Genomic DNA, 10,143 nt, shown 5'->3' with positions numbered 1-10,143 from the left:
AGCTGCAATTCTTACCTCGTTGGCGTCCATATCCGACGAGGCATCATCACTCACTCTACTCTTTTCAGGCAAAAAGAGGCTTTCTGTTACAAGGTGGATGAGAAACTACCGACTGCTTGAGATTGTGGTTATAGGCTTATAGCCACCAGTCTCTGAATCGGAAGTTGATCGATTTATGAAGACAGATGAAGGACATGGGGAGTTGGTCAATATTTGGATCGCATTAAATAACATTAAGCTGGTTTCTACTGATCCCGTTCCGGTCAACATTTTTCAGGTGGGAGAAGAAGCTGACTTTCTTGCTCGTTCTTCAGTACAAGAACTGGAGTTTTGTTGGTAAGGTCCGGTTTGCACTTCTAATGGATCCAACCCGCATTTTTCACGCGGTGAAGTCCGCATAGTGCAGGACCTTTCCAACCTGTCTCTCTCTCTCTCTCTCACTCTTCCCCCCTCTTTCTCTCTCTCCCCTGTTCTCTGCGTAGGTGAAGGGACGTCTCCTTCCTGCTAATTGAATTGGCGGCATCTCCCACGGTACCACCTGGAAATTCAGCTTCTTTCTTGTTCTTCCTATTTTTCGTCTGCCCAAGTATGAATTTCCATTGATCTCCTCCCTCTCTCTCTCTCATGATGATCGTTGAACGTAGAAGAGATTCAGTAACATGGTTCTACGTCCTGGTTGAACTCCAATGTTCCTCGGAGGTGGACCGATGTCAGCAATCAAAAAGGATAAATAGCAAATGAAATAGAAGAGTGACGGTAGGGGTCGGAATTTTCTTGAATCAAATTTTAGGAGCTCTTTCTCTTTCATCTCATTCTGCAATTCTTGCCACTTTCCACTAGCAGACTTCCTGTACTGCATGGCAAAAGCACTTTCAAGGTCGTACTTAGTTAATCCATAGGTTTTCTGCACAATTATTAGAAGACAAAGGGGCTGGAAATTCAGATAGACATCTGGGCCTCTTGATGGAGTTATTATTATTGAACTAATCTCAAGCACTCATTGCACAATTTATAGTGAAGTATCAGTGATGTATGTTTTAGATTTTTTAAAAAATCTTTCCACGTGTCCATTGCATTTAAATATAAAGATTGTTTAACCATTGAAAAAAAACAGAGAGCATTCAGATAATATTCTGGATTTTGTGAAGTTCTATAAGGTAAAATACTGAGCATAATAAATAATTCTTTCAAGCAGAGCCACAAATATCATGATTTCTTCAAACTTTCACTTTTTTTTGCAAAACAAAACAATCGAACACTTTTTTCGCATCATGTTTGTCATTTGCAGAATCTTGTACATTTTGAGGATCCTGACTATTTCAGATATTATTTAATGCTGTTGGGTTGGTTGTATATGTCAAGTCTTATTTAGGAGAAGGGGAACAGAATAGTAATATGTCGACTTTGAAAAAGCAGAGACACCCAATATGGATACTTTACACAAACCAACAATGTTTGACAAATATAAGAGCTCCAGGCACTTTAAATAGCAACCTTCATCCTTGTCATTCAAAATGATCTAACTTTGGTAAGCACTATTATTTCTGTAATTTCTTAACTATGCTGCTATACAAAGTTATGAGGAATTGTCTAGTAAGTTCTTAGTCAAGTTCCAGAGGAGAACACATAACAGACAATTTACAACTAAATCAATGCTTTTCAGTGATATATAGCATGCAGATCTTCATTTCTAAAATACCAAACTTTTAACATCTCTAGTTCTCGTTTGTAATAGGCTGCTAGTCAAACTTAAAGAATTAAATAAGCTATACAAAGTTATGAGGAATTGTCTAGTAAGTTCTTAGTCAAGTTCCAGAGGAGAACACATAACAGACAATTTACAACTAAATCAATGCTTTTCAGTGATATATAGCATGCAGATCTTCATTTCTAAAATACCAAACTTTTAACATCTCTAGTTCTCGTTTGTAATAGGCTGCTAGTCAAACTTAAAGAATTAAATAATTTTTAGAAAAAGGAGGGAAATAAGTCCTCAACATCATCAAAGCCATGTTAATATCTTTTTGTGATAAAATTGTCTTCTATTGTAGTTCTAGTAGACAAGAGCTGCTAGAACTAATGCACACAGATAAACATCTGTAAATACTTTTAAAGCAAAATCACATGCAGCATCCACAACGATGAGAAAAAGAAAATATGCATAAATGTATAAAAAGGAAGGAAAGAATCTACTTAAAATGACAAAAGAAGAAGAATATAAAGGGGAAAAGGTTGCCTCTGAATATTGAAGAAGGGGACAATGAAAAGGAGGAGAAAAAGAAGAAGAAAAAAACTAAAAGAGCTAAGCTACTGAAGGAAAAAATCTTCACTAAGACAAGTCTAGGCACCCTGACAATGGCCTAAGAATTTTCAAGTGGCAGGTCATGTAGGAAGAGCCAGCCTAGAGGACCAACCAAGCCTATGCACAAGGCTAGACGTGCCTTTGATATATAGGCATCTTCTTGCTCTGTGTGCTTGCATGCATGCACACATGTGGGTATGTTTTAATTCCATTAGAAAATCAATTGGTGAATACTAAAACTGGAAATCAAATTTAAGGATAAGAAATAGGTTGGTTTGACCAATCTTGTCCCTGATTTTGGATGGGCTGCAAATTGAGTAAAGCTGTTTTATCATATAGTAGTAGTCTAGACAAACCATATTCTGCAGATAGCTGCTTATTGACAGCCTTAACCTGTCAACATTGGCATTTTTTTGGACGAGTAATGAGTTGGGTGGTATAACCTAGTTTTTAGGCATATGGGTACCAAAATTGCTAGCACAGTCTTAACCTATGGGGTCAACGTGTGGACATCCCAGTCTAATGGCCAACCATAATTTTCACTGATCATGATTTTTATGGAATATGTGTGTGTGTGTGTGTGTTATTGTATTAGATAACTAACACAAAGGGATGAATAGGTTTATATAGGTATTCTTGACTGCCTCCATTCACTTGGCCCTTGGTTTTGTGTCTATGATGATTGACTATGAAGGCTACACCACTTCCCCTACACACACATGTGACAAACTGTTCCCTCTGTCCACATGCCCAAACATGGAGACATGTTTTTATATATCTCTATATATAGTGTGGATGGTATAAAGCAACTTGAACCCCATTAACTAGTGAAGGGAAACATAGAACTTAATGAGAACAACAGGGTCACACATCCAATAAGAGATTGCCAGTTCTGGTCATGTAAGCAAGAGGTGTGCTTCATTAGCTTCTTTTTGTGGTGGTTGAACTAACATAGCCTCTCTTATGTCCTGTGGACATGTTGAAGAATTAAAAAACGATGAAAGAGAAGTCTGTTTTTCTAGAGGACACAAACCTTACATCCCTTAAGCAATAAAAAAAGATGAAAGAGAAATCTTTACTTGTAGAGGACACAATTTAACTTGTGTATAAACTTGAAAGTTGGTGCTGTTCTTTTTACAACAGTGTAAATATCAGGTTCTTTTTTTTTTTTTTTGCATTCAAGAGAAGAATGAACATTTACCTCGGTTTGATGTAATTGTTATTGCAGAACCTTTTCCCTTTAATATCGACATGTCAAAATGCAGGACTCACAGACAAAAAGTTTTTAGCGAGCAACGGAGACATCCTATAGAAATAATTCCTATCATGCCTCTGTAGTCGTGTGGGGTTTCAGATCAAGGATGAAGCGATATGTCTACATCAATGACAACAAACTCTCTCCTGATACTTTTTGTGACAACTGTGTCTCAAACCGCAAGTATACTATATTTAATTTTCTCCCAAAGAATCTGTGGGAGCAATTCGGGTACTCTCAGTATTTTCATTGGCAACTCCAGATTCCTCATGCACATGCATACACATCCATGATTGATTCCAGTTTAGTTTGGAAATTTGACCAGTTGGATTTGATAGTCTCTGCTTATCTGCTTCTTCTCAGTTAGATAAAGGAGCAGCTTATTCCAAAGTCATGGAACAGATGCATAAACAGACATGCACATGTATGCATGGCACACTCATTTACATGCATGTGGACATGAATATGAGTGAACAAATACATACATCTCTCTCTCTCTCTTTGTATATACACACACACACACACACACATATATATATATATGTATAAATATATGTACATACACACACATTCTCTTTCTATCTTATATATATGTATAATCGTTCTCCGCAGACGGACATGAATATGGGTGTGCAAATATGTACATATCTCTCTCTCTCTCTCTCTCTCTCTCTCTCTACACACTCACACACACACACACACACACACACACACACTCTGAGGGTTCACCGAACATGTAGACCATGTAAAAATGATGACTATGTAGGTTGATTGGAAGCCATCTGATCAGCTTGATTGATTGTTTATAGAGGTAATTGATAATTTATAGTTTGACTTTGAAAAGGTAATTCTACACATGGCACCCTTTGAATAATCAAATTAGTTGATTAGATGGCTCATAAATCAGTATACACAGTATACACATACACGCAAACACACATACTCTATCACTTTCATAAAGTAATCTCTCCCTTAATGCATCATTCATATGTTCTCAAGAACAAAAGGCAAGATGGGATATAATCAAACACATAATCTATAATAAAGAACTTTCCCTAAAAATAGGTACAGAGATGCATTGCTAATATATGAAAGCGAGTCTTCTTTATAGACAAGTGAGAAAGCTGATCTAGCTGTTGGAAGTGCTCCATAGCTAGAAGCAGCCAAGTACAATACTGCCATTTTGGGCATTACACTTATTACAGGAAAAGGGAAATGTATTTCACATGGCAAAGAAAACAATATTTACATAATATATACATCAACAATAACAACCCCTTCAAACACACACCACCAAACAGCTCGCTAAGGTAGGATGTAAATTGGGGGACCTAGAAGAGCCTTGATGAAAAAAAAAAAATGGATATGAGATGCGGAAGTGATATATGATTCTTCAAAAACTCTAATATAGTGTTAATCTATCTTAATGTGCTTCGTTGCACTCATGGGCTGTATGATTACTAGTGATACATATTGCACTTTGTTGTCGCAGTGCTATCTACTTGGCCTTGAACCTCATATGGTTATGTCTTGAAGAAGTCTTCAGCCAAGTAATTTCAGATGTGGTGGTTGCCATGGCTTTGTCTTTAACATTTGTAGATGACTTTGCTACTTCTTACACTTCTTGAAAATTAATGAATCACCTAAGAACGTAAAAAGCAGTAGTTGAGTGACATCGTTCACATCTCACCCTAGTTGGCATCTACATATGGAATTAGGTCTAAGAATATGAGGATAAAAAACTAGAAATTTTTAGCTACTTTGGTTGCTGCATTCCTGTGTACAATATACCGTTCAAATTGGTTTGCTGAATGAACTGCATGTGAAATGTTTGGCATTGTAATAGTTAAACATCTATATCATTATGGAGCTTCAAGTGGTTTTCCATCATTTTCCTACATCTTAGCATTTACAACATCTGGAGTGTCAACTGGTAGTGGTTTGTCAGCAGTATGAGCAGATCTAGAAGTTGTGTCAGAAAGAAAGTTTGAGATAATACATATCCTCAAGAAAAATATTCCACTTCGATTCCCATAAAATATCTAAATAATCCAAGATCAGAGATTTCAATTTTATCTCTTTAATAGTTATGATGCTTATCACTTATAATAATCATATTATAGACATACAAGACAAAAAAGATACCTGAGTAAGTCTAGTAAGCGTCTAGGATTAGAGTAGGAAGATCTAAATTTTAGGAAAGCCATAAGAGAAAAATTTGTCAAACTAAGATTAGAGGTCTGCTTTAGCATGTAAAATTCTTTTTCAAGCTAAGGGTCTTACTATCGGAAAATTTTTATCCGAAGAGGGGATCCAGGTAAACTTCTTCATTTAGTACTCTGCTTATGAAAGCATTCCTTACATCTGATGTAGGTCCCAACCTTTGATAGAAATTATCACGATAAGGGTTCAAACAGATGTCACCCGAGCTACGAAGGCAGGTTTCATCATAATTTATACCATATTGTTTGAATTTATATACTCCTTCACAAACAATTGGGCATTGTAGCCTCAGATATTTGTCATTTTTGTTTTTGACCTTGTAAACTTATTTCCATCATTCTCATGTTCCGAAACATCTGTAACAGTGACTTGACTCTCTTCACGTTTGTAATCCAGAAAATCTGTGAATTGAATTTCTTGAGTTGAAGAATACTCTTCCCTTGGCATATACTTCTCCCCCTGAAGAGGATTCTCACCAAAATAAGAGACATGTTCAAGAAAAGTAACATCCTTGGTGATATATACATGACCAGTAGAGGGATCAAGGCACTTATACCCCTTTTGAGTGAAAGAATAACCTACAAAAACACCTTTAATCGATCGAGGATCAAGACTTTTTAACAGTAGGATTATGATTATGAATAAAGCAGACACAACCAAAAACCCGAGGAGGAAGTGGAAAGGGTTGACGGTTCCCTGGTAGCACAGAAAAAGGGATACACCCATTAAGCACATGACTAGGCATACGATTGATTAAATATGCACTAGTAAGAACAGCATCACCCCAATACTGTTTTGGAAGATTCCTCTGAAACAAGAGAGCCCTGGTGACATTAAGTAACTGACGGTTTTTTCTCTCAGCCACCCCATTTTGGGGGGGAGTATAACTACAAGATGTCTCATGAACAATTCTCCTTTTTTTAAAGAAATTATAAACAGACTGACACATATACTCTCGAGCATTATCAGACCAAAAAATCTTAACAGAACTTTCAAATTGGGTCTCCACAAGAGTAACGAAGGTCTCTATGATATTGGGCACTTCACTACGGTCTTTCTGTAAGTATACAAAAGTATTGCAAGAACAATCATCTATAAAGGTTATGAAGTACTGAAAGACCGGACGAGAAGGAATGCCCGAGGGCTTCCACACATCAGAATGAATCAAGGCAAAAACTTCATTACAATGAGTGGAAGATATAGGGTATGAAGTCCTTACATGTTTGGCAAACTGGCATACATCACAAGATATCATATTAATGTTTAAATTAGAACACAAATTAGGAATTAACTGTCTCAAAATTCCAAACGGAAGTTGCCCAAGGCATTCATGCCAAAACAAAAATAGCTGAAGGAAATCTTCTCTATTCTTCTTAGTTTTTCTAACCACCGTCATGAGAGCTGTGGCAACACGCACAGGTAAACGATATAGTCCTTCAAAAGCAAACCAATCCCAATCTTCTTCCATATCACCAAGTTCTGCAAAACACAACGATCAACAGAAAAAATAAGTTTGCAATTTAATTCTTTCGTAATCTTGCTGACAGACAATAGATTCAAGGGAAGATGCAGAACATGTAGAGCATTGTGAACAAGGAATTTGTTTAAAAGTGAGAGACTCCCTTTCCCAGCCATTAGAAGAACCATTGGCAAGAGAAACACGTTCCTTCCCTGAGGAAAGCTTATATTCGTGAAAAAACTTAGGATTGCCAGTCATGTGGTCGGTAGTACCGCTGTCAACAATCCATTCTCCCATATAAGAATTACCTTTTTCCTTTGAAATAGTAAGCGCACGGTTGATGTTCACATCATCTGATGTCTCGGGCTAACTGATATCAATCTGACTTAAGTATGCACGAAGCTCACGAATTTGTTCAACTGAGATAGGAGTTTTACCACCATTAGTGTTATTAGCATAAGAAACAAGCTTCTTCCTACTAGAAGACCTCCCTCTACTATTCTTCTTTTCAGGATGCAGGTCCCAACAGAACTCCATGGTATGACCGGTTTTCTTGCAATCCGTACATTTTCGAGGAGGTCGGGCGGCTCCCATAAGGGCATGGCTAACCAGAGCAGACCTTTCATTATATGAGGTATGATCCCCCTTTCTTCCCGTTATAACAAGACGCCTTTGCTCTTCAGCTTCAACACGGGAGTAGACATCTTCAATACTAAACAATTCTTCCGAATTAAGAATTTGACTCCTTATACCTTCAAAGTCATCGTTCAGTCCGGCTAAGAATAAGAATATCATATTCTCCCATTCTTTGGCTACATGACACATCTGGTCTTGGGGGCAATTCCAAGTATCATCAGAATAGTAGTTGAGTTCCTCCCATTTAGATTTTAAAGCTGCACAAAAGTCTGCGACAGAGAGATCCCCTTGCCGTAGAGCATAAACATCCTTCATCAGTTGATACACTCGAATCTTCTTCTTCTTCTGGCCATACATTTGTTCTAAAATTACCCACATATCTCTCGCAGTCCTCTTACGAAGGATGAGGGGTTGAATATCAGAGGATACAAAATTGACAATCCAAGTTTTTACTTGGTTGTCCTCAAGAAACCATGTATCCCATGCTGGGCTAGTCTCAGTTGGTTCACCATAGTTGCAGCTAGGAGTTGCTAGCAGCTAGTCTAAAAGATCGATTTTATAAGGTGTGGTGTAGGACGACTGGAAGGAAGCATTAGCAATGAATGGAGGCAGGCAGACTACAGGTCCTCTATTAACTGTACATAAAAGATGGAATACCAGCTAATCCAAAGAGTTTTTGAATGATATTGAAGAAAATAACATTTTACAAAACTAACCAAGGCAAACTTTTTAACAACCTGCAAACACAAATATCTGCCAGAGATCCATAAGATGTAGGGTCATTCATTCTACATCCTTTGGACATCCCTCTAAATGCAGGGTCATTCATTCTACATCCTTTGGACATCCCTCTAATTACTCTGCCGTCAAATCCTCTTTGTCAAATTGGTAGAGAGTAGTTGCAGCAGGAGGTCCCTGTATGTGGGATGAGGACCTGGAAACTCTATAAAAATGACAAGTAGATTCAGACTTTTTGTCACACCCCGACTCTATAAAAATTGGAAGATCGTTGTTCCATGTGAGTAAAAATTTTCTTTACTATTGTTGATTGATTTACTTTTTTAACTCCATATATGATCCTGAATTGTCTAAGTAAGCAGTACGTTCTGTGGTTTGGGTGTTTCCTTCAAGTTTTATTTTGAAGCTGAAGCTCGAGTTTGTTTCACATGTTTCTCATGTTTCAGCATTTTCTGTTTTGGAGTCCACTGCGTAAAGAGTGAAACCATGAACTGCTTGTTGTAGTTGAAACTTCATTGGGACCTTTGTGTCAGTGGGTTGATGTAACAATTCCTACACAGTAGACACAAAACTATCCCAATAAAGAAGAGGAAAGAGGCACTGAGGCCAATCACCATAAACACTCAAGAAATTGCCAAGGCACAAACCTTTCACTAACTAATGGTTAGAAGCATTGAAGATACATGACCCTGTGCTTATACAATTGGCCCAGGGTTCAGCTAGCCATTGGCTAAGACCCAACATCTTTAACTGGAGCAATTAGGGACCAGCCACCAACTAGTCAACCCTCTTGGTCAAAGTTTACTTCACCAAAATGAAAATGCAAAATAGTTATGCAGAAAGTTAGATACAAGAAAAAAAATAAATGTACATCATAACATACATGTACTTACATAATAACATCACCAAATACATTTTTAACATCTAATTGATATATAGGCCATTCCTTATGGAAGCAATAGCTGTAAGAGTCTTGACAGATGCCATAAGGGGGCAACACCATAGATGGGAGGGGAATCAACAATTTAAATAAAGAGTGCAACCATCTATTTCACTCCATGATAGTATACCAAACTCGCGTTTCAGCTGATGTGTTTCTTCATGAGACTAGTCTAACCAGAGATGTTAGAAGGCTATCCTTCAACATTCTTGTGGCAGGAGAATTGACACACTTCTCAGAAGTGTCTTGTGCAATGGCCCACAAATTGTTACACCTGTAAGAGCTAGGGAGCTTATGCTCACATTGTAGTCCAACTGGAAGGTCTACACTACATTATCACCGTTCATCCATGACCAATAACGAGTGTCATCCTAGTCCATTGAATACTTAGCACTTTCCACAGGTCAAGCCTGGTATTCATTTTCTCATATATGAGTTACTCTCATATATATGAGATAATATGATGTAACAAGGCTGTGCATACCACTTAATAGCTATATTTACACTTATCTTCTTATGCTTACATTGGGGTTACTTTCAAGTGTACTCAATCATATCCTGCTCAATCACTGCAACGAAGAGTACATACA

General features: G+C 37.5%; 1 long non-coding RNA gene across 2 annotated transcripts; it reads left to right on the top strand.

Moving 5' to 3' along the window:
• The first annotated feature begins 265 nt into the window (after window positions 1–265).
• LOC116264527 (uncharacterized) lies at window positions 266–4,090 on the top strand. Of its 2 annotated transcripts, none has more exons than XR_004174883.2 (3): window positions 266–531; window positions 645–756; window positions 3,531–4,090. It is a non-coding gene; the product is annotated as an uncharacterized LOC116264527 (long non-coding RNA). The 2 variants fall into 2 exon arrangements; XR_004174882.2 differs by having other exon boundaries at window positions 277–531; window positions 3,568–4,078.
• The last annotated feature ends 6,053 nt before the right edge of the window (window positions 4,091–10,143 follow it).

Source organism: Nymphaea colorata, chromosome 11 (genome assembly GCF_008831285.2).
Source record: "Nymphaea colorata isolate Beijing-Zhang1983 chromosome 11, ASM883128v2, whole genome shotgun sequence".
NCBI lineage: Eukaryota > Viridiplantae > Streptophyta > Magnoliopsida > Nymphaeales > Nymphaeaceae > Nymphaea > Nymphaea colorata.
The sequence above is the reverse complement of the archived record's forward strand: the minus strand, read 5'-3'. Positions and strand labels throughout refer to the sequence as shown.